The sequence below is a fragment of the Pleurodeles waltl genome, chromosome 3_2 (genome assembly GCF_031143425.1).
Source record: "Pleurodeles waltl isolate 20211129_DDA chromosome 3_2, aPleWal1.hap1.20221129, whole genome shotgun sequence".
NCBI lineage: Eukaryota > Metazoa > Chordata > Amphibia > Caudata > Salamandridae > Pleurodeles > Pleurodeles waltl.
Window position 1 is genome coordinate 107,042,459 of NC_090441.1, and position 26,922 is coordinate 107,069,380.

The following is a 26,922-nucleotide window of genomic DNA, read 5'->3' on the forward strand; positions in this document are numbered from 1 at the left end:
ATAACATTGTGCGGAAAAAATATAAAACGACTTTAGACATCTCTAATGGATTCTTCTGCCAGAATATAGCACCCGAAAGCAGGGATTTAACAAGCTTTGGCGCGTTAGGCTCCCAGAAAAAATTATGTTGTTTGCCTCAGGGGTATATGAATAACCTGGGACTGTTTGCGGTTCGTGTGACTGAAATTTTACACGAGTTGGACCCTGAAGCATTGTCATATGTAGATGATTTATATCTCATGGATGATGAATTGCTACACCATTTAAGCCGGGTAGCCCGCATTGTTGTAGGGTTTGCCAAAATTGGCTACAAATTTAACTTAAAAAAATCTAAAATTGCCTTCCTCAGCGTCACATTCCTGGGATATGAGCTGTCGAATGAAGGTAAGAGCCTAGCGCCACAATTTTTAGAAAAGTGTGCACAATTGCAACCACCTAATATGATTAAGAAACTGCGATCATTGTTGGGCTTTCTAAATTTTGGCAGAACATACATTCCTGATTATGCTACACGCAAAAAACCTTTATATGAATTAATACGTCCTGATTTTTCAAAACCAATTCTGGACAATTGAACATACACATACTCTTCAGGAGTTACAAGCAGATCTCCTAGCCGCAAAACATTTACATACACGGGACAATAAGACGCATTTGGTCATCAGGGTGATAGCTGGGGCCATTGGGTTTACGTATGTCACATTTAATGAAGGTGAGACAGTCCCGATTGGATACAAGTCCCACTTGAATTCGGCTGCTGAACAACGATTTGCACCCACAGAGAAAATTCTCACTGCTGTACAGATGGCTGTTATTGAAGAACGACCTCTTGCCCAGGGTAAACGCATTATTGTCATTTTCCCTATTCCGGCCCTGGAGGCTGTTACAAAAGCTAGCGTTCCTAACGCAAAAGCACTGCACCCACGATGGATACAATGGGCTACATCTTTAACAGCCACTGATGTAGATTACATTTTTGACCCAAAATTACAAACTCAAGAATTTCTGCAATATGAAGTTGAATATCCTGTTCCCTCTGACACGTTGCCTATTGATCAATATCAAGTAGTCATGTACACCGATGGCTCTGCGCAACCGGCAGCAGTAACAAAACACGAATATTCTGCTGCATGTGCGGTAGTGAGCAGCCATATGGAGGGGGAGAAATTCTGCCCCCAACATACTTACACACAAACCTTAGGGGATTGTACGGCACAATTGGCTGAGCTGAAAGCTCTATTGATGGCATTAGAACATACAGATCCGACACAGTTCACACTGATTGTTTGTGATTCGTATTATAGTGTCCAGTCTTTTAATGAATACCTACAATACTGGTGCTTGAATGGGTTCAGAGATTCAAAAGGCAACACCATAAAACACAGACTACTGGGGGGGAAGGTAGCAGACCTGAAGGAGACGCTACCCAAAGTCCATGTTGTACATACTCTTGGACACCAGCGCGTTGGAATACACGTTGTTGGGAATACTTTGGCTGATGAAGCCGCAAAATTGGCAGTGGCAGTTGCCACTGTGGCTGCAGTGACTCGTTCGAGTTCCAAACCAGACACAGAGATTCTGGCTGCCATAAAAGCTACGTTTGATGGCATGCCATATCCTAAAGGATTTCCTAATAAATACCAATATTTCATGGGAAGTATGTTCAACCCTGAAGTTAAAATACCTAGCGTAGGCATACGCGAGATTCCCAATAAAGTTGTAAGACCACAATTTATTAATGCAGCGCATGAGGGAGTGGCATCTGCATATGCTGGTGTGGCAGCCACAATTTCGCTATTACAGGCCCGTTACTGGTGGCCTGGTCTCTATAAAGAGACTAAGCAGTATGTCCTTTGTTGTGACATCTGTCAACAAATTAAAGTTTCAACAGCTAAGCGCCCGCCGCAGACACCCCTCTTAATATCCAACGGACCATAACAATGTGTGTACTTGGATCATTGGGGTCCACTAACACCGGATAGTCCATACAAATATATACTGGTCGCTGTTGATTCTTGCTCCAGATTTGTGTGGGTGTGGCCACAGCGCTCCGCTGACGCTCGAACTGTTATTAAAGATTTGCGTGTCTTTATCGGTACATATGCAGTTGCGGCATTCCATTCGGACCAGGGCCCTGCTTTTGCCTCAAGGGCATTCAGGGACACCATGGCTTCGTTGGGGGTCCAGCTCCAGTACTCGTCTCCATTTCATCCCGAGGGAAATACTGTCATGGAGCGATTAAATCGCGATTTAAAGCAATCCTTAACAGCCAGAGTCTTAGGCATTAGTTCCACTGACAACAAATAATTTAGAAACATTTGATCAAGTCATCATGACTACTGACGTGACGGATTGTGCTATCTACTGTGTACCACCGCGAGAAACACCAACTCCTCCATTGAATACGGCAACACCTTTTGCACGAACTGCCTCTGGGTACTTTGCCAACAACAACGATGGTCTATCGGACTCGTTTGCTTCTTCGTCTACTGACCTGTCGGGTCCATGTAAGCTGATGTGTTGGCTTAAAGATACGTATTTTGTTTTTCCTTGGAACTATCTGTGGCTCTTATTGACTATGTCAGCATTTTTTCTCTGGATAGGGTTTGTCATTACCTTTTTTCTGTTAATACATGGTCATTTTCTTCCTGAGAGATCAGCGGTTGAACAGGTGGAGGAGGTGTTGAAGCTACATTTTTCATCACATAGGGTTCGAAGAGACTTGTCCTTTGTGAACATTTCTGCAGTGCCAATTCCGGATGGGATTGTGTGGGATAAAGTAATGTTTGATATATACGGTCCCACTGAGATAATTCAAATACTGTATGTCCTAAAGTTATCTATGAATGATATAGTAATACCAGACATTGTATCTGATGATTGGGATGTAAAGACAGTTGATTCCATGATGACTGAATTACAATATTATACTGTCTATGAAAATGAAGATGTTTACCAGTTTAAAGACAATTATGGTGACATGTTTTGCTATAATTATTATGCGCACCATTTTATACACAAAGCAAGTAGTCCAAAAACGATATTTGACTATACGCAATGGCAGCATTGCCCAACTCCCCTGCAAGGGAGTTCCAAAACTTATTCTGACAAATTTACGTATTTTTCTGGGCATCATCAAATGAATGCTAAGTCATATTATTTTAAGTTAACTCCGTCTAAAGATAAGCAAATGTTGTTGACTAATACGAAATTCATATACTCAGATTCTTTTGTTTCCCGACTGTCCATTGAAGGTTATGAATATTGGTCAAATAATGTTGATTTGAAAAGTGTTTGGGGAACAAAACATTGGCAGACAAAGGGTAGAGAAACATTGTTTAGAGCATGTCTCATTCCTGTCCAAATGATTTTTTTAAATGAAACAGTACAACAGACTAGCTGTTTGGGCTTAGCAACGATTAGAGAATTGAACATGCCTAGTATACCTGTCCCTGCAAAAATTAATAACTGGCAGAAATACATAAATGCCACTTTTAGTGAGCTTACAGACTGGGTCCAGAATGGTACATATAACACTTCATTGACACGTCCGGGTGGGTGGTTATTGTGGCCTATAGACACCAACGGATGTCATCAACGTTTTGTCACCTCCTCGGGGGGTTTCCGGATGAGTCGGGCAGACCCTCGCTATATATCACCAGTACATGCTGAAATAATTACTACATATAGTGTGGGAAAATTGTGCCAACAATGGTTAAAATCATCCTCGCTAGATGCAGTCAAGACACATCTCACTCTCCTGTCTAACAACACTGACTTACAAGATTTTTTGTCAGGCCCGAAGACACCACGTAGGAAGCGTTTCTTGTACGAAGTATACAATGAAATATGGAAACTTTCCCAGCAGGAGGCTGTAGCCCGGTTAAGGCAGATAGATCAGGAAAATTTGAAAAAGGCATTAGCTGTTGTGGATAATGGACTTCACACCTTGTCTGACCGAATATATACGATTAACAACATTGGGGGTCATTCTGACCCTGGCGGCCGGTGGCCGCCAGGGCCATCGACCACGGGAGCACCGCCAACAGGCTGGCGGTGCTCCCACGAGCATTCTGACCGCTGCTCGGGGGAATCCTCCATGGCGGCGGAGCCAGGGGTGATTATGACCTTGGCGGACGGCGGAGGCCGTCCGCCAAGGTACCGCCGCCAAATGACTGCACCGCGGTCAAAAGACCGCGTCGGCCATTCAGACATTTCCTCTGGGCCGGCGGGCGCTCTCCAAAAGAGCGCCCGCCGACCCAGAGGAATTGCCCCTGCAACGAGGACGCCGGCTCAGAATTGAGCCGGCGTAGTTGCAGGGGTGCGACGGGTGCAGTTTGCACCCGTCGCGTATTTCAGTGTCTGCATTGCAGACACTGAAATACACAGTGGGGCCCTCTTACGGGGGGCCCTGCAGTGCCCATGCCATTGGCATGGGCACTGCAGGGGCCCCCAGGGGCCCCGCGGCACCCCCTACCGCCATCCTGTTCCTGGCGGGAGACCCGCCAGGAACAGGATGGCGGTAGGGGGTGTCAGAATCCCCATGGCGGCGGAGCGCGCTCCGCCGCCATGGAGGATTCCCCCAAGCAGCGGGAAGTCGGCGGGAGACCACCGACTTTCCGCTTCTGACCGCGGCTGAACCGCCGCGGTCAGAATGCTCATGGGAGCACCGCCAGCCTGTTGGTGGTGCTCCCGTGGTCGGTGGCCCTGGCGGCCACCGGCCGCCAGGGTCATAATGACCCCCTATATGATCTGATATGTCTTCTTTATATCATGGAAAAAGTCAGACCCGGTCCATTATGCAGTTGGGTTGGACACTTCAGACATTGAATGCGGGTCGCGTTCCGTGGCAGCACATCAGTGCCAGGGAGATATTTTTTTCCTTTAATTTAACGCGACAACATTAACTAATGGCTAAGAAGGAGGCGACTTATGTCATGCTCAACATTGAAAAATTAGAAAGATTGCCTTTTACCGTGGCCGAAATCCCGTCTGCAGAGTGGTTGATCCACAGGGTTATTAATCTGCCTATTTCTACGTTACAATTCACTTCTTGATTGAAACATGTTCCGGTAGGCAGATATGAGAAGTTGGGGGATAGTTATATCCATGAGGTGTGAGAGCTTCCCTTCTCGTACAAATGCCTCAATGGCATGAAAGAGGTCTTTCTTAGCAGGAGTGAATGCGAGACTTCAGTCAGCCATTCGATGATTTGTAAGCAGCTGTCCTTGCATGGGGCATGTAATGTCTCGGTTGCGAACTTGGCTTGCTATCTGAAGGGAGTTCCGGTCCCCTTGATTAAACGCACATTCCAGGTGCTTTCAAACGGCAGCTACGTCCTCCTCAGTAGTGAAGACTGTTGTGGCATGCAGGCCGGAATAGTTTACGTTCTTTCGGTCACTAAGGTCGTTACTTGCTGCGGGAGTGTGTTGTTTCCCCCCACTAAATTAAGGGAGGTAGCAGATATCTGGCCTCACATTGCTACTTCCAAGGTGAATTTCGACAAGTTAAGTAGACTAAAGGCTTTATTGTTTCAGAAGCATGTGGCCCTTACATCCGCACGCAAGACCTACGCACTTCATGTAGCAAGGTCATCAGCAGAAATACAGTCCCTGATAAATACCAACTTTCCGAGCCACTTTGGTGAACTTGTGGGACGTATATTTAATGCGTCCAGCACAGCTGGATTAGCGCATTTTTTCAAAGCAGTTGGTGTTGGTTTCGTTCACACCTTCTCTTCCATATTCGGTTTAATACCTTCGGCTATTCATTCAATTTTCGGAAGCATTTTTTTGGGATTTCCGATAACTTTGGCTTTATTGGCCGGCATTTTGCTGTTGCTGTTGTTTTTTCGCAATGGCTGTCCTGCCGCAACAAGGACGAATGTGGGCGCTCCCATCAGCGCAGCTGTGTCGTTAACGCATGATGCAGCACTTTGGAGCAACACTCCTGGAACATTTGGCGTGTGACTGGTCTCTGTCATTCAGACTGGTTTTGGATTGTGTGAAGCCCGTGTTTCGGTGCCGTTGGTGCAATTTGGAACATGCACTGGACGTCTGTCTCTCACAGCGACGCCCCCCAGTGGTTGATGCTGAGCTGTTGATGTTCCCGATAAGGGCTCATTACCAGACATGCACACTGCGGCTGCGTTTGCTTCGTGAGGCTTCTTACGAGATACCCTTCCTGGAGGAAGTTGATATTAACTCGTTCACAGGCTCTGTACGGGATGCCGCCTTGGTTAACACTGGGGCTTTGGAACACACCTGCTCCTTGATAGTCTTTGGCGTGGATTTTCCGGTTTTGTCATCTGCTGAAGTGGACAACCTCCTGCTTTCCAAGACCACTGTTTGAATTGGATCTGGTCTAAATTGACACTGTTACATGAACTTGGCTCTTAGCCGCATGCTTATTTTTAAATTGAGGATTAGTGTGCTTTGGTGTCCTCTTAACTTGTTGAAATGTGATAGGGTTTTATTTATATTTTAGCTTCGGCTTAAAACCACTTTCTACCGACAAGGGGAGGGTGTAGTGTGGCCATTTTATTATAGCTTCATGCGCGTTAGCTTAACCTATTAGGCCTCTGTGCACTTTGCCCTAGATGCATTTTATTTAGCCTCACACTGTTATTTTACAATAACCAGTTTCACGGTCTTGTTTTATTTCCTTCTATCACACTGTTTAGCTTGCTTCAGCGCTATGTTCGCAAACAATACATTCTTGCTCACTCTGTGCTTCAGTCAAGGATACAGTCTAGGACATTGTCAATAGACGTGGTAGAAGTTTAGTCTTTATGGTTCGTAGACAGTACACATTCTTATGCAGGAACATCGGGGTGTTAGTTCACATCACGTAAGAGGGAGATTCCGACTTGGAACCCACAACTAGATGCTGACTGCCCTGTTGCAGATGCTGATCCAGATCACAGGCCTTTGCTCAGGTATGAGGGTCGATGTCCTCCCGGGGGAACCTGGAAGGCAGGCTTAGAGCTTCACATGCTGTGCTCAAAATAGAACTTAGAAGAGAGAACGTAATCTAGTTGCACTATGATAGCATTATTCTTATGTTTCACTCTCCTCGTTACTATTTCAATCCTATGTTGTATGGTTCTGGTTATTGCGGCTCACACCTTGTCATCTAAAATGCAGTCGTTTTATTAAACCAATCTTTAAAACTCAAACTGCCTTTGTAATTTATATATGAGACCGCACTGTGTATGAGAGAACTGGTTGTAACCTGAGTGACCACGACTTCCCTGGGAAGCACTAAGATGTCATGCGCTCGGCTGCCCAATTGTCGCTTTCCTTTGGGAGAGATAAGGCACTGCTAGTTAGCCGGAGCTCAACCCGGATTTGAGGTGACAAGGGTCCTTCGCCGTGGGTCAGACTTAGTCCCCCACACTGTGAACGATCTTGCTGCCCAAAAAATCCAGTAGTCTCATTAGGATAATGAGAGCCTACGCGCCCCAAGTCTTGTAAAACACCCAATCTCTATTGGCTATTTGTGAATATTGTCACTTTGAGCTGTTCAGATACAAAGCATGCTCTTGTAAGGACAACCAGTTCAGCTTCTTGGGCATTAATGACTCCCTGAAGCTGTGAAGCTTATACTACTCCTGAGATGGTACAAATTGCATAACCAGCTATCATGTTTCCCTCATTGTCTTTTAAATAGGAGCCATCAACAAATAAAACTTCATCATTTGCCTCTAAAGAAGTATCCTGAATATCAGGTCTGGGTTTGGTACATAGTTCAAGGAAATCAAGGCAGTCATGTTCCATTTCATTAACATAATTTGGATCATCAACATTAACAGGCAACAATGTAGGAGGATTTAAAGCTGAGCATCTTTTGATAGTCACACTGGGAGAACCGATAATTAATACCTCATAACGGGTAAGACGGGCATTTGTCAGGTACTGGGTTTTGATACGGGTCAAAAAGGACCTCAATGGAATAGGGGACATATACAGTTAAAGGATGTCCCATCACAATGCCTTTGGATTGACTAAGACTTACACCAGTGGAAGCCACATTCTTTAAGCAGCTGGGCACAGCTGCAGCAATAGGATCCAAAGTGGCAGAAAAATATAGCACAGGTCTGTTCGTTCCTCCTTGCAACTGTGTCAAAAACTGAAAGAGCGCAACCATCTCATTCATGACAAAACAGTGAACAACCTTTTGTGTATTCAGACATTCCCAAAGCCAGAGCTCTGCACAGACTCTCTCAACTTGGTGAAAGCTTTCATGCATTCTTCTTCAAATGGGACTGGGTCAGTAAAATCTTTGCACGTTAATCTCTGCGGACGTTTAGAGACTACTTAAAAATTTTGGATCCATTGACGACAGTAACTCGCCATGAGTAAAAGCATTCTGACATATCTGTGTGTGACTGGGGGCTTCATCTGCATAATAGTCGTAACTCTCTCTCAGGACACTTTCCTTGCACCTTTCTCAATCTGGTGACCCAAAAACTTAGCTACCTTCTGGCAATACTGTAATTTGGGCGGCGAAACCGTATGTCTGTTTTCGCCCAAATGATTTAACAATGCTATGGTATCTTGCCTCCAAGCTTCACGTGTATTGAATGCAACCATCAAATCATCAATGTATTGTACCAAAGCAAACTGGAATGGCATATATAAGGACTCTAGATTCTTTTTCAGGATCTGTTTAAAAATGAACGGTGATTCTGAGAACCCTGTGGAGTAACACACCATGAATACATGTGGTTGCTGAATTTGAATGAGAAGAAAAACTGGATTTCCTCGTGCAAAGGCACTCAGAAGAAAGCATGGAAAAAAACGATAAAAGAAAACCATTCTGCTTCACATGGAATCTGGAATAATATTACTGATGGATTTAGTACCACAGGACAACATGATAATACAATTTCATTCACCTTTTTAAAATCCTGGACTGTGCAGTATTTTCCACTGGGCTTGCACAGTCCCACAATAGGAGAATTACACGGGCTGCCCAGCACTTCTTTTAGAACTCCCTGTGCAACAAAGTCTGCAATTATTGGAGTAATTCTCTCAATTTCTTCTAGGTTCATATTATACTGTGGCGTTCTGGGGAAGACTGCATTTGGCTTGCATTCTGACTGTCAGGGCGGGAAACAATTAAATGAGAGGATGCATCTCATCAATTTGGCTGGAAGTTTCACCATCACTATTTGTTTGGATTTCTATCCCTTCACGAGTACAAGTAATGGAGGATTTTAATTTGCTTAGTGAGTCTCTTCCTAACCGACTCACAGGACTGGAATCACAGACTACAAATTGGGGTAAATCCTCAAAGGTTCCTATCTTAACTGGAATGTAGTCTGTGATGCTGGTTTGCTACTCCTACTACCTGAATTGTTTTTCCACAAAGGGGCATATTAGGGACTTCAGCAGATCTGACAGTGGAAGGGGTTGCTCCAGTGTCAACCAGAAATGAAGCGTCATGACCCATAACATTTGCATTCACATAAGAACCACTTTGATGTACCTCAGGTGAGTCCGCCAACAAACATTCTTCATCTTCTGAACACTCCCTCAGGTATTCTTCACTCACTTCATCATCAATGAAATCCATTAGTGGGTATTATATGATTAACTGATTTACATTTACATTTGTTCTCTGATTTGCGTTCTGCTAAGGAACCATTACCTGTTGCTGTGCCATCGGACATTGTGGAATCTGTATTTGCTGTGGGACCTGCATTTGCTGTTGGGGAAATTGTACTTGTTGTTGGGGAACTTGCATTTGTACTGCTCCAGAAGGAACATTTATTTTTGATTTTAGGGCCTTTGAGCTCTTTGAGTTTGAAATTGACTGTTGTCAACCATCTGCACAACACCACCACCTTGCACTAAATTATTTACACTGCTGTAAGCACACTCCCATTTCCAGTGTCTAACATTCCCGCACGCATGACATGAAGAATTCTCTTTATGTTTTGAACATCATCCACATTAACATAATGATCTACTCGAGCTGCACAATGTCTACCTCTAAACTGAGCCATTATATTGCCTTTCTGTTTCTCTCCCTGCATTCCTCCTGTGGTCATCTTCCCTTACGATCCGTGCATACCTGCTGCTTGGGCATCACCATCACCTTCTACTTTAATCTTTTCTGCTTCAATTCAATTTTGTTACTACAGTATTTTACATACTTCAGTACTTCATCAACAACAAATCAAATTAATCAAAATCATATTGCTAATTTCAGGCTTCAATCCTTGAACAAATCTGCACAAAAAATTAATCATATCTCTTGGTTCAATAATCTCTGTGCCACTGTATTGTTTGTATGCTTGTAACAATCTCTCATAATAAGCAAGAATGGACTCCTGTGATTCCTGAGCTGTCCTGTCAATTCTCTGCCAATCAACATCTTTAGGGGAAATTCTAGTTTTCTGAAATTCAGTCACCTTATAATTACTTTTCATCACCTCTTCAGAAGGTGCACCTATCACTGTATTCCTTGGTGGCAGTGGCTCACAAGTTGGCCAATAAACGCTCTGCTTACATTCAACCCACAAGTCTGCTGGAACCACAATTTTACATAAAGTGTTCAAATCTTCCCACAAACATTTTGCAAGCTTAACAGACCTCTCTGTTGGTTGCTACCATTCCACTGGCTTCTTCCTCAGCTTCTACTCCATGGGACATGAACAAAATTCCCTCCCAGACGTTTTCTCATTGGCATCATTTTTGCAGCTCTCTGCGGGTAAAGTCTGCTTTTTCTTCTGATTTCTTTTCTTTGTCCATCTGCCTTCCTATTTATCTAATCCTCTCCATGTATGGATGCACTGAATCAATTCTTCAATGTGAATTTTTATTCCAGGCAATCTAATGTTTGCATTGTCCCTAGAATCGAATTCTAATCTGTAACTCCTCCTTAACTGTTTGCATTTATTAATTTCAATTTCATATTTCTCTGCCAAATCAGCTAATTTCCCATAAATCTGTCCTACACCATGTGAGACATCCTAGCACATAAAGTGCAACTCATTTTCACTGTAAGAATCCAATCTGTCCAATTCAAGTGTTCCCTCAATCATTTCCTTCAATTCCAATATTAGTCTAGCCATATTTAGGGGGTGATTCTGAGACTGGCGGGCGGCGGAGGCCGCCCGCCAGTCTACCCCCGACAAAATACCGCTCACCGCGGAGGGTATTTTGAGATTTGCCCTGGGCTGGCGGGCGGCCGCCAAAAGGCCGCCCGCCAGCCCAGGGCAAATCTACCTTCCCACGAGGACGCCGGCTCCGAATGGAGCCGGCGTAGTGGGAAGGTGCGACGGGTGCTGTTGCACCCCTCGCGTATTTCAGTGTCTGCTTTGCAGACACTGAAATACTTTGTGGGGCCCTCTTACGGGGGCCCCTGCAGTGCCCATGCCATTGGCATGGGCACTGCAGGGGCCCCCTGGGGCCCCGCGGCACCCCCTACCGCCATCCTGTTCCTGGCGGGAGACCCGCCAGGAACAGGATGGCGGTAGGGGGTGTCAGAATCCCCATGGCTGCGGAGCGTGCTCCACAGCCATGGAGGATTCTCCCGAGCAGCGGAAAGTCGGCGGGAGACCGCCGACTTTCCGTTTCTGACCGCGGCTGAACCGCCCCGGCAGAATGCTGACGGGGCACCGCCAGCCTGTTGGCGGTGCTCCCGTGGTCGGTGACCCTGGCGGTCACCGACCGCCAGGGTCAGAATGACCCCCTTAGTGTCTTCTTATCTCCCTTTCCCGTGTTTCTAAGAACTGATACTTCAAACAAACTGTCCAAACACTCAGTTAGTTGTTGTGCTGACAATCTTTGTAAACTAACATTATTATTACATTGACACATAAGCTGTGGAGCATTGCATGGTGCTCTCATAGCTTCTTCCTGAGTCAGTACAAATGAACCTGTAGAGCATGGTGGACATGTCATATCAATCATTGGACCTACGTTATTACATATATGGTTAAAACTGGAAGAATTCATAGGGATCATTGCTGGCACAGTAGTGCTCAGTCTTTGCATTTCTGCATTAGTTCCAAAAGGAGACTGTACGGATGATTCCAGATTTGGAGTCTGTTGACCACTCCCATTATCACCCTGGGCATACAATGGAAGGACTGGACCTATTGTCACAGGAACTGTCAATGCATCTGGCCCTGACAAATTCGTTTGACTTGGTGGTAACATCAGTCCTGTACCTTGACCAGTTAATCCTGTACCATAAGTCTGATTTGACTGATTTGGGGCAACATTATGTTGTATCGCTACTGGGGATCACATAGGCATTTTCTGTCTCTGATTCACAAATTGTGTAGGTGTCATCACATTCGGTGTAGACTCTGTGCGAGTCATTTCTAAATTCTGAATTAGCTGTGGCATAACTGGACCTGTGACATTCTAGGCTGCATTAACAACAGGAACTGTCAGATAAACTGCTAGCACTGGTGCTACATTCACAGTAGGCACATTAGGTGCTACTTGAACCTGGCTTTATGCAAATAGAGCTGTGGCTATACTCAGGGTCACATTCTGATTTAATGGTTCAACTGCATTATATAATGAGAAATGATTCTGCAAAAGATGAGTTATAAATTCATCATCCGAATCACTTTCAGTAGTCACTGTCCTTTTATGTTCATCTAACTTCTGCTCTATGGCTTCAGTGGGCTTCTTTTTGGTTTTAGGTCTAAAATTTACATCAACCTCCTGTGTTCTTGATGGGAATAATTTTACTCCATGTAATATTTCTACTCTCCACATTTTCTGTACCTCATCCCATCTAGCTTCTGCCAATGTCTTTTCTGCTTTCCTCATTCTCCTCTCAAATTTCTGGGCTGCTTTCTGTCTCGCAACGAATTCCCAAATGGCAAGTGTTTCAAATTGTGCAGGACTAGGAAGAGGTTTTGATTCATACAACACCCTTCTCAGAGTCTCCAATACCCTTAAATTGAAAGTTCTGTAACTAAAAAAAGCTAAGTTGTCTTCTCAGTGATTTTGCAGCACTGTTTCACCCAAAAATATGCTGAAACTTCTCTTTACTCCATTACCTCGAATGCTGGTGTATCCACAGGTGGAGTAGGTTCACCTTCTCTAATCAGAATAAATATATCTCTTCTCAAAGCACTCCTCAAAGCTTTGAAAACACAAATGCTATGAAAGTACTTTCTATCCCACAATCCTTTTTCAAGCTGTCCTCAACCTATAGCAGCACAGTCTTGTCCACTAATCCATGCACAGCTCTTCTCACTAATCAACCAATCCCAGTGCACACCTAATAATGTCACACTCACTTCACTCTGCAGCTGCAACTCACTTCAGAGTCCTCTTATACACCTCTCAATGCTACTCTAAATGCAAATATTGCTAGCACAAAAACCAAACGTGTGCTCACTAAGGGTAGGACTTAAACACTTTGAAAGCTGTACGGCTACACTTCCGACTGTGGCTTTCATGCATACGCAAGTAAGACTTGACCCACAAATCTCACTCCGGTTGATACAGATACCCACTGTACACTTGAGATTCACCTAAGACCAACCAACAACACCACAGTCAAGGAATCTACTGGCATTGTCAACAGAGCTTAACCGACCAACACCCCACTGCAGACAATAAATTAACCAAGTGTCTCCATACACTTGTGCAGTACTCCAGAGTCTTAGACCATGCAGGACCCGTAAACAACAACAACCACATGGGCAAGTTTGAGCACAAAGCACAACATTCACTTAGAATATGACCACTCCTCAAACATCTTATGCATTACACTTCACCGCAATTTAGCCAAAAGCATTGCAAGTGCAAACCCTACTCAAAACATATGCTGTAAACTTGTAACACAAAGCTGGAATTTCATCTACCCCTACACTTCACCAAGAACAACTCACAATGTGGGCAAAACCTGACTCCCCTACTCATGAGACAAAACCTTAATTCTGCTACCAAACTGCTGGAGCACACGTGGAGGTCTTCTTCCCGCCTCAGGTACAGAAACTGCACACTCTCAGGTGAGACACCACAATTCATCCCACCTACATAGAAGTGGACCAGATCTTTGATCGCAGTGAGGAGTGTGGTAATCAGATTCAATTAACATGACATGAGAAACACAAACAATTTGAAACACCATGACCAATTTGGCCATGGAAACAAGACTCCAAACTGAATAAAGTTTCAAAGCTTTATCACAAGATTATGTTATAAACATGCATGAAAATCATAGGCTGACCAAAATATCCAAAGAGATTAAGGGCCTCATTTAGAGGCTGGTGGTCTCAGACACCCCCATACATGTACATTTACATGCACACATACATTCACTCTCATACACGCACACATTCACATGGGCATCCTCCCCCCCTTTCAGATGCCCACTTACCTTCTCTGTCAAGGAGGACATCCAGGAGGGGATGGCTCCTGGCGGTCTTGCATCGCCAGCACCACCACGCCATCGTCACTCCGCCAAGCTGTACTTCTACTTGTAAAACGGCGGGCGGAGTCCTCCGGGCGTGGTGTTGCTGCCGATGCACCTGCCTCTGCACATCACAAATGCTGACGACTTTCCACCACAAAGAGGGCAGATGCCTGCCAGAACCCGCAGTATAGTGGTCTGCAGACTGCCAGCACTGGCGGTCTGGTGGCAGGTTTGGCCTTGGTGGTCAGAGAAATCTACTGCCAAAGTTAAAATGAGGGCCTGAATTTACTAAACATCAATACTAATGAACACTCAAAAAGAATAACAAAAAACAACAGAACAATAATATGCTAATCAAAATCTAATTTCAAAGCAAATTATGGTGACATCAGTGATCATCAAACTCAATTAATATCATTCAATAATTGGGCTGGTCCATCCTTCTCCCTAATACGAATTTGGACTTGCATGTGTGGGGATGGACTAGCAGATGCGGACAAAAACAAAAGAAGAGACAAAAATAATTTGGAAAATCATCTAACGAGGGTAACTGACTATAAAAAATATACACTGGTGTAATTATCTAAGCTGAAAAGAAACAAGGAACACAACAATGTGATTTGTATACTATTCCTCATGGAACAATCGTCGTTCGGAGTGCTCACAGCTTCGCAGCATCAGTAGGCAGCAGCATCAGGAGCAGTGCAGAACATGAACTTAGGACAGATCAGCAGTTCAGAATGTATTGGGCATATTAGTACTGAACAGCATATGCAAATGGGGCATATAGAACTAAAGGGTAACTTGGAGAGGAAAAGAAGGTGACAGCACAAACACTCAAGGAAGAAGTCTTTCCCCGACTGACTACTCACACACACTGACTACCCGTTTCAAAAGTCTCTCCTTAACTAGAACAGTCCATAGAGTTCTGATTGGTCCTCAGGGTGGACTCATCTTGCGCAAAAGGATCAATATCCAATTAGAATTATAGACACTCACCAGGTTTGCAGCTATTCCAGATTTTCTTAGGGAAGATGCAATGTCATCTTAACCAGTTCATACAGCTCCGCCAAAATATAACAATTTATATCTTTTGAAACATGGGACATCTTTCCTAAGCTTCTACAGAATGTTTCTAACATGTTAACACAATAATGTTTCCTGCCTTGTTCAACAGCTAGAACAAATACTGTTACATTTGTTGATAAATAAAACTTTGTCTGTCTTGAGCACAAGAGAACATTCACTAAAACTTACGCAACCAAGGAAATTCAGGTCAAATAAAAGAGATTGAGTTAGCACGTTTCTGAATTTTCTAGGCCTAGTCTAGCTTAGTAAGCCTAAATACATATTAGTGAAAATTAATATATGTAACTCCTATTGAACACCTTACAATTTAAAATCAAACATGCAAAGCAATTTATTTAATTATGATTATTGTTATGCATTTCAGTTTAAACATGCATTTGTTTTCTGCACACACATGCAACTCTTGTTAATAAATTAATTTAATTAATATAAGTACGATTAATTCATGTTAATTTAATACTCATAAAATTCTTTCCATCACTATCATTTCTAAAAAAAGAATTATTTTTACCATTAGTTCATGTCAGTAGTTCACTAAAATATGCATCTTTCATGGTGAAACATGATGTCGAAAATCACTGGAGGCCACAATATTCCCCATGTTTCAAACTTGTACATTTTTACATCTCATGTTAATTTCTCGGTTAGGCTTTTAAATGAAACTTGTAACTTACCATATGCTAACTTCTATGCGATGATGTATTAGTAAAATCTGATCTCTAGCAGTAAAAAGAATGTTTTGGGCGCCATCTTAACATGGTTAATTATGCAATAAAAGAAGATGATAATGTCTCATCCAATGTATAAAAGATTATAACTCGCGCCACAGCCATGCACAGTTTTTTCATCCAAACTTTTACTAGAAATATTACATTGATATTATCAATAATGTTTTCAAAGATGTCATGAGTACCATCATTTGTTGGGTAATTAGCAGAGCATGTTGAGGGTGCAAGTTATAGTTACCTTAGGTCATGAGTTATAGTTACTTGAGATAGCTCTAACTATAACAAGTGAATTTGTATTGTTTTGTACATTTAAAATGTAAGCCTAACTATAACGTCCCTGTAACCTTTGTTTTTTTAAGTGAATTCCTAACTATAAGGTCCTAGTAACCTTTGTTTTTTTCAGTGAATTTATATATTTTCTTTTAACGTAAAGTAATTTTCATTACTATATGTAAATCCAACCACTGCCAAGCATGGACTTTGGACATGCGAGGCGGAGGTTGCCCACTGCGCCTGGCCTATGGCCAGGTCCTGTGGCCATCCCCTATAACTGCCCAAACCCACACTGTGCACAGCCTTTGGTTATGAGCAGCGGCGGTTGGCCAAAAGGTTTGGCCTGTGGCAAGATGCTGCGGCCAACCTCCTAACCACCCAACCCCACACTGTGCGTGGCCTTTGGCTGTGCACAGCAGGAGTTGGCCACAACCTGTCTCTCTGGGTGTAGGAATAGATGTGACAGGGTGTAAAGAGTGGGTGCTTCACTGTCATATTGGGTCTGTGAGTGGGTGCATCAGTGTCTGTGAGTGGGTGCATGAGGATTTCAGTAGGTCTGTGAGTGGCTGCATAAGGGTCTTAATGGGTGTGTAAGAGGGAGAAAGAGATTGAAAGTGAAAGAAAAAGAAAGAGAGTGAGGGGAGAGAGATAAAGAGCTTTTTAGGCTTTGATGAATAATATACTTAGAATGAGATATCTCTGGACAAATTGAAAAGAAAAATTTATTTCTCATTTAAAAATAATGAGATCATCTTCCAGAATGAACCTTAATCTTTTAAAGTTTAAAAGAATTAAAGAAGGAATATGACCATGGAGACACCTGGAGTAGACCCCGCAACTTTCAGTGTGAGGGACTGTGATCTTAACCTTTAGTTCATAGGTGACTCCTTACTGTGATGCTTCCAGACATAGCTATGACAGTCAACCCACGCATGTGATTGGAAAGAAACATGAATGTTCTATCAGTAGAAAGGTTTAACAGTCAAAACACTAGAAATAAACAAACAGTCTGCCAAGCGATGCTAATATTTTGACCCTTCAGCCTACTGAGTTACAGCACAAAACATTGACCATTAGGCAAGAAGTGACTCTGTTCTGCTCTGCATCCAAACAAAACTATGACAGTCGTACCAAACATCTTGCTAGTCTCACGCTTTGAAGTCATTGTATGGAGACACCATTTCAATGACAATCTCTATCTCTCTCTTCTAGGGAAGAGAGAGACAGAGATAGAGAGAGAGAGAGAGAGAGAGAGAGAGAGAGAGAGAGAGAGAGAGAGAGAGAGACAGGACTGTGGGGGGAGCCTCAATGCCCTGTGGTCCTCGCTAGCTCACCATGTCCTGCTGGAGCCTGCATTGCTCCCACAAGCCACCTTGAAGCTCCCTGCATGTGGGAGCAATGTTTTCATGTATTTCCCTGCACACAAACATGTGCAGATGAAAACTTCCCTTTCTGACAGCAGGGGCAGTTTGACAGCTCCTTCTGTCAGAAAGCAGACATTGTTTGCTTTTGCTTTGTGGGATCTATCAAAGCTCCCACTAAGTAATAGCAAACAGCTATGTCCCAGGGGTGGGCACCCTGGGATATAGCAGAACCCGGCCCTAGGGCAATCATTGGCACTTTAAGGGGGGGGCATGCGATTCCCCTCCAAATGTGAATTTAGCCCTGGGGAGGTGGCGGTTCCCAGGGCTGTGGGGTCCAAAAGAGCCCCCCTTTCTTTCTTTTCATGTTTGCCCCAGAGAGGTGGTGGTCCCAGTGGTGGCGGGGGGGCTGCGTGCTTCCCCCCTGCAATGAAATAGAAGGAAGCCCCAGGGAGGTGGTGGTCCCTTGGGCTTGGGAGGCCACGTGGCCCCCCCATGTATTCAAATAAAATCAACCCCGAGGAGGTGGCCCCCCATGGAGCCCCCCACATTCAAATACAATCAAGCTTCAGGAAGGTGGCAGTCCCAGGGGGACTGAAAAGCCCAGGAAGGGGGCCTGTGTGCCCCCTCCTTTTTTTTAGTTTGTCCCTGGGACCTGGTCCACAAGGGGGCTTTAAAAAACATAGCAAGCGTGGGAGCCTAAGCTTGGTTTTTTAAAACAATTTTTGCCATGAATTTGTGGATTTTGCAGCAAATATATATTTTTTAATGCTTTTTTTTTTTTGCCCAGGCGGGCTCCCTTCGAGACCCCTACACCAGAGCTAAGGGGTCAGGATGTTTCTACTGTGGCCTTGTTTCTTTTTTTCACATGTTTACATAGATGGATAGATATACATACAATGATGAAGGTTTTATACATATATATATATATTTTTTTCCATATATAAATATATATATATATAGATATACAAATATATATATACACATATATATGTATTCATATATGTGTGGGTATATATCTATCAAACCTACTGCGGGTCACCAGTAGGTAGCTATAGTTAGGACCAGGTTTCCATAGGAAAAAGCTTTGTTTATTTGCCTATATATTTGGTGCTGTATGACGGACCTCCACAAAATTTTCCAAAACAAGTGTGCTTGGAATTCTTGTTAACAAAAGTTTTGGGGTTATGCATCAAGCCAGGGCCATTACAAAAGGGGGGTTCCCAAAAGTGCATTTCCCATGTTAATCCCCATAGGAGTTTTGAACAGGAATACAGCCCGAACTGCTGGACAGAATTGCACCAAATTTGACAGAAGCTAGGTTCTGTTTCGCAGATTGTGCTTTTGTTCTTTGGTGTAAATCTGTTCAGTAGTTTTCAGCATATTAAAGTGAAAAGAAATTTGTATGTATAGGGCCGCTGATCTTTTGATATGAATTTGTGATTATTGCTGCAAATTTACAAATATGTGCGCCAATATGAATGCCGTGATTGGCTGACTGCAACCTGAGGAGGGAGTTGCGGACCCCATTGTACTGCATTGGAACAGTCGTTGGGCTCAAACCAAATGGCAGAAACTGGCATAAGGGGTTCGGTTGGATGTGCCCTGTCACCATGAGAGAAATATAGGGGTGTTTGAGGAAGCTTTTGTGAGTAAAATATGTCAATGTACAGGTTTTTTTCCCACAAGCAATATTTGTGAAGACGTCCAACCTTCAGCATGGCCCCCCATGTAATGTTGAGACAAATCTGCAAATATCGTCGAAAATCAAATACATTCACAGACTAATTCAGACATTAATTCATTCACTTACAGGTGCACTCAGAGACTCATGCACCCAGTCATACAACCATTCAGAGACTGCCACTCAGAGACTCAGACCCTCTCATACACACATTCCGACACTCATGCACCTACTCACAGAACCACTCAGACCCTTATGCACTCACTCACAGACCCACTCAGACACTCCCACACACAGACCCACTAGTCACTCATGCACCCACTCACAGACCCACTCTGATACTCACACACCCATTCACAGACCCACTCAGACACTCAGGCACCCATTCACAGACCCACTCAGGCAGTCATGCACCCCCTCACAGACCCACTCAGACACTCATGCACCTACTCCCAGACCCAGTCAGAGTCTCATACATCCACTTACAGAACCCACTCAAAGAGGCATGCATCCACTCACATATCCACTCAGAGACTCATGCACCCACTCACAGACCCACTCAGAAACCTATGCACCCACTGACTGACCCACTGTGGTACTCATGCACACACTCACAGACCCACTTAAAGACTTATACACGTGCTGTTGGGTGGTTATAGGTGGTTGGCCACAGGGCCTATCCTAAGGCCGTGCTTGGTGCAGAGTTGGGTGGTTATAGGGGGTTGGCTGCAGGGCCTGGTCACAGGTAACCCATACTGTGCACGGCCAAAGGCCATATGTGGTGTAGGGTTGGGTATTTATAGCAGCCCCCACACGCCCCAGGGACCACCACCTCCCTGGTGCAACATCGGAAAATAAAAAATAGGGGGTCTTTCAGGTGGGGACACCACCTCCCCGGGGACCACTATCTCCCAGGGACTAAATTCAAAGATGGAGGTGGGCCCTCGTGGAGCCATAGATGGCCTTATGAACCCCCCCCCCCACAAGGACAGCTGTTTCTCCTGGGATGCCCACCATCGGGTGGTAGCAGTTTGCCTTTGCTTGGTAAGAGCTGACAGCTCCCACCAAGAAAAAGCAAACATAACTCCGCTTTCTGCAAATGGGAGGTGTCAAACATCTCCCCCTTGCAGAAAAATAGATTTTCATCTGTTTCTCTTCACGCAAATGTGAAAGATGAAAGCATTTTTCCTACAACCAGGGAGCTGCTATTGAAAGCAGCTCCCTCCCTGATGGGGCAATACCGGCTCCCGCAGGACGTAGAGATCCAGCTAGGACAGTGGGGGCTTTCAGGCTCCTCCCATGGTCCTCTTCTGGCACCAAGCATCTTGCTTGTGTGCCGCTTTGAAGTCATTCTATAGAGAGAGCATTGCAGTAACAATAGCCTTTCCACAGAATGAATTCAAAGCGACATAGATGTTTGGTTCAAATGTTATAGTTAGGTTTTGATGCACAGCAAACCAGACTCCCAACTGGCATTCTGGTAAAGGTCTTGGACTGCCACTCAGTATGTTGAAGGTTCAAATCCTGGTAAGTCATGGCAGTGTGTCTATTTATTTACTAGTGTTTTGACTGTTAAACCTTCCCAGTTATGTAACATTCATATCTTTTTGACATAAATAAATTGGGTTGAATGGCAAATTTATGTCTGGAAAGTGCACAGCAAAGAGTCACCTGTGGCCTGGAGGTTAAGGTCTCAGGCCCTCACTCTGAAGGTTGAACGTTCAAGTCTAAGTGTGTCAGTAGTCACATTCCTGTTTTAATTACTTTTCATATTCAAATATTTAAGGTATATTCCAAAATGTGATTGCACTTTTTACTTGACAAATGCATGTTTCTTTTCAATTTGTCCTAAAATATCTAATTCTAAGTATATCATTCATCAAAGTCTAGAAAAACTCTTTGGGTGGTTAGATGGGGTTGGCCACAAGGCCCTTCTGCCAACCCCTGCCACATATGGCCAAAGGCAGTAAATGGGCCTGAGTTGGGTGGGTACAGGGGGTTGGTCACAGAGCCCAGCCACAGGCAGGGCCCTTACGACCAACCCCCGCCATGCATGGCTGAAGTCTGTGTGTAAAATGGGTTGGGTGGTTGTAGAGGGTTGGCCGCAAGGCCTAGCCTTAGGCCAGGCCCTGCAGCCAACCCCTAACGTGCAGTGCCAAAGGCAGTACGCAGTGGAGGTTGAATTAACATATAGGGGGTTATTCTAACTTTGGAGGAGGTGTTAGTCTGTCCCAAAAGTGACGGAAAAGTGACGGATTTACCACCAGCCGTATTACGAGTCCATTATATCCTATGGAACTCGTAATACGGCTGGTGGTATATCCGTCACTTTACCGTCACTTTTGGGACGGATTAACACTCCTCCAAAGTTGGAATAACCCCCATAGTAATTAAAATTACTTTAAGGTTAAAAAAATGAAATTCACTTAAAAAATCAAAAATTACACTGATGTCATAGTTAAGCTCACATTTAAAACGTACAAAACCATTGTAAATCAGCTGTTATAGTTAGAGTTATCTCAAGTAGCTATAACTCGTGCCCTCAGGTAACAATAACTTGTGTCCTCTACATGCACTGCTGATTATCCCACAAATTACAGCACTCATGACATCTTTGATAATATAATTGAGAATGTCACTGCAACATCTGGAGTAAAATTATTGATGGGATAACTGTGCAGGGCGAGGGCGCGAGATATAGTTACCTTAGGGCACAAATTACAGTTACTTGAGATAACTCTAACTAAAACAGCTGAATTTCTCTGATTTTGTACGATTAAAGTGTGACCCTAACTATAAAATCCCTGTAACCGTTAGTTTTTTAAGTGAATATATCTATATATTATATATATATGAATATATGTATATGTATATATATGGATGTGTATATATATATTTACATATATATGTATATATATATATTCACAAAAAAAACAAAGGTTACAGGGACATAACAGTTTGGTTCAGATTTTACAATCAGAAAACCATAGAAAATCAGCTGTTATAGTTAGAGTTATTTCATTTAACTATGGTTTATGTCTTAAGATATATATAACTCACACCCTTTTTCTCATCAATGATTTTATTGCAAATGTTACAGTGATACTATCAATTATGTCATAGAATATGTCATGAGTGATGTAATATCTGGGATACTTAGCATTGCATGGATAGGGTGGATTTATAGTTACCCTGGGGCATGAGTTATAGCTATTTGAAATAATTTAAACTATAACAGCTGAATTTCTATTATGTAGTGCATGTAAAATATGAACCTAAGTATAATGTCCCTGTAGCCTTAGGTTATTCAGTGAATTTCTAAAGGTTTTGTTTTTTATTCTATTTCATAACTATAATGTCCCTGTAACCTTTGGTTATTTCACTGAATTTCAAGTTTTTTTTATTTTTATGTAAGATGTCCATCAGAATGCACAGTGGTGGGGTTGGATGCAGGGCCTGGCATGGCATTATGCTGCTTCCACCCAAGATTGCTACTCCTGCTCAGTTATATGCCCCATCGTTGCCATCCTGCTTAGCCTCCCTGCTAAGTTGCTGCCCATACCCCCCTTATGCCTGACCTCCAAAGTCTTTGTGCATGCCCCTGCTCCCTCCTTTTTGGCACCATGCTCCATGGACCTGCCACTGCTCCTCCTATCTACTTTAAGCGTTCTGCTGAGCTGCCACTGACCCTCACACCTTTCTAGCATGGTCATATGACTGCTGCCAGTCCCTGCCTCATCCACCCTGCCTGTCTGAGTTCCATTCCCCATACCCTCTCTCCTGTCCTCCATGGTCCATTTTGCTGCCACTCCCTTTTGCAATCCATGCTCTGTTGTGCTGCAACTGCTCCCCCTGCCTGCCTTGCGTGGTCTGTTCTGAAGCCCCTTTACCTGCCCTCACCTTGCCTCCCCTCTCTTGTCTATGTCCAGCCCCTATATCTGATGCAGTACTTCTGCAGAGGCTAGGCAATGCCAAAATAGGCAATCTCATTTGCTCACCACAGCCTGAGGAAAATGTTGCAGGTGGCATCTTGGGACTCGGGACTTGATCCTCACATCCTAGAATTAATTAAAGAAAAACTCATAAGATGGCATGGTAGGAGTACCCAGACCACATGGGAACCGTAGGGAAAAAATAACAAGAAAACGTAGGAGCACTTTGAGTATCTGTGGATGGCTTCAGCACAACCCCGTTGTGGATTTGCAGATTCCGGGCCGCACAAAAAAAATAAAATCACAAACGTGTATTCATGTGTGGCAGGTGATGGCTGCCCATGGGGAGTTGGTTGCAGCCCCTGTCTAAAAGCCACCCAGGCTCCCAAACCCACACGGTTCATGACCAAAGGCAGTGCACAGCAAGGGGGGTGGGCACCTGCGCAGAGTAGGGTGCAGGGCCTGTCCACAGGCCAGACTCTGCATCCAAGCCCAGCATTCGCATGGCCTTTAGCTGTGGGTGGCTTATGGTGGTGTAATAAGATATAGTAATAAAATAGTATTTTACATTAAAAAATGTTTTCAAAAACTAGAAATTGACTGTAAAAACAAAGTTTAAAGTGATGTTATAGTTAGGTGAATGTCAGTTAAAAAAATCTATTTGAAACTCAAAAAAACTCTAAAATTCACCATTATAATTATCTGAAGTAACTGTAACTTGTGCCCCAAAGTAACTATGGGGGTCATTATGACCCTGGTGGATGGCGTTAATATGGAGGAAAGTACTGCCAACAGGCTGGCGGTACTTTCCTCCATATTAAGACATTGGTGGTTTGGCTAAAGCCAAACCGCCAATGTACCACACTGACTGCCATGGCGGTAACGACCGCCAGGCTGGAGACTTCAGTTTCCAGCCCGTCGGCCGTCACTTTTCCCCGCCTGCAGGATTATGACCCCACCTACCGCCATGGTTTTTGTAGCAACCTTTCCGCCACGAAAACCATGGCGGTAGGCACTATCAGTGACAGGGAATCCCTTCCCTGTCACTGATAGGGGTTTTCCTGTCCTCCTCCCCAGATTCCCTCCTCCCCCTTCCCTTCAGACCCCCACTACATCCACGCACTTTCCTTCACACACGCACACATGCATACACACACTCATTCCAACATTCATCCATTCACACACACCTCCACACACATTGACATACATACAGGCACACACGCATTCACACAACACAACATACACGCACTCACACCCCCAGACATGCACACACATACAACACGCAACACACCCCTGCATACACGCACACACAGACATACACACACACCCCCACACACACACAATACCCCCCACCCCCTCCCCTGTCGGAGCACTCGACTTACCTGTTGTGAGGGGGTCCTCCGGCAGGAGACAGGACGGGGTGCTGCTGCCAGCAGCAGCGTCCACCAGCAGAACACCGCCAGGCCATCTTATGGGTCATGATACAGTCTGCGGCGGTCTACTGGTGTGGCGCTGCTGCTGGCAGCAGTACCACCTTTCGCCATCTACAGGCATGGCCACAGCTGGATTTCCGGCATCCTTCCGACAGAAATCTGGCTGGGGTCAGAATAGGGCGGACGGATGGTAGCCGCGGCGACGGTCTTTTGGCGGCTGTCGCCACGGCAGTAGGTGGTTTTTACCGCTGGGGTTGTAATATTCCCCTATGTCATGCGCCCTCGCCATGCACTGCTTACACCTTCATATATTGCATCACTCATGACATGTTTAATGACTGCATTGATAACATCCCTTAATGATAATAGAAATTACATAATTTATGACAAAACTGTGCATGGTGGGGGCACGAATTAATAGTTACTTTATGGAATGAATTATAGTTAATCAAAGCCAAAACTGAAGAACAATATTTTTAATGGTACTGCAAAAAAAAGGACCCTTTGCATTTTTCTAACTAACCCACTCCTGCAGGGTGTGCCAGGCCCGGGGGAGGGTCATCTCATATTATAATGCAACTGCAAATCAGGGAGGGGTGTGCATAGGGCCCCAAAATGTCACCTTCCCCAGGGACCCATCTTCCCCATGCTGCCACATCAAAGAAGGAGTCCTAAATCCTGATATGGTATATTTGGTTAGAGGGTGTCTGTGGGCCCCTCTCCCCAAAGATGTTTTACCCCTGGGGGGGCCAAGGTAGGCACTGTTGCACACTCCCAACAATGCAGTGTGCCCACGCTTTCCCCATCATTGGGGGAGCAGGAGAGAACACACATGTACTGCCGAGCTGTAAAGAGCGGGCAGGAAGCAGGAAGGTGTTGCCCCTGTGCCAGTACAGACCGCTAGCCAAGGGAGGAACCAGCATGGCAGAACAGAAGTGGTCTCTCTGGGCTGCCATTAGGTAAAAAACAAGTCGGAGGTAGACCTCTAATTCCTCCTACCTAATTTAGATGGGCAGAATTAGAGGTCCTGTTTTCCCTACCATTCACCCAGATGTGGTTCATTAATATGGGTAAAGGAGCCATGCCCTTGTTCTTTTTCTAACCCCTAGTTGTTTTTTAAATTTTTGATTGAGACACAAATTCTACCAGTAAACTGCCTCAGTCTTTCTGCTAGGCAGACACTAACAAATCAGGGTTATGGCATGCACAAACCATGCAAAATTGACTTAAAATGAATGGGGATAAAACCGAGATTCTGTTTTTAGGGTCCGGTAGCCTCATTTGGAATTCTAGCTAGTAGAAGGACCATGGTCCTTTACCTACTCCGGTATTGGAAGTAAAGAACTTAGGAATGGTTTTTGACCAGGAATTGACCTTCAAGACTCAGGTCAGCAAAACAGTGAAGACATGCCATTGTATTCTTAAAATACTTGAAAGATTTTGCAGAATATTTCTGAGGAGCAAAGGGTTCCTGTAGTTCTGGTGCTTATTACATTGCACCTAGATTACTGTAACGTCCTCTATTTAAAAATTACTCAGTACTCCCTTAATAAGCTGAAATTGATCTAAAGTGGGGCAGCATGTTTAATTCTTGGGCTCCCTATGGGTCACTCAGTTAGGGAGGGTTTGAGGGCCTTATACTGGCTCCTGATCAGGAAGTGGGTTAGCTTCAAAGCAGTATGTCTGGGGCACAAGGCACTTCATCAGACTGTTCGCACTTGGTATTTCCCAGCAGAGCTCTGAGATCAAGTGTCAATAAGAAGGTAAATATCCCTAGTTTTAGGAAGTCCAGATGGGGGAGAGCCTTCTCAGTGGCAGCAGGCAGGCTCTGGAATATGTTACAGCTGGATATCAGGAGACTGGATTCACTTTTGGCATTTTGCAGTCAAAACGTAGCTATTTAGGACACAATAGGTGGCTCTTGGGGTAGGACTGTAGCCAGGTGCTGTTCGCACTCACTTAGCCCGGTTCTCACTCACTTAGGCCCTGATTTATAGTTTTTGACGCTAATCTGCGCTAATG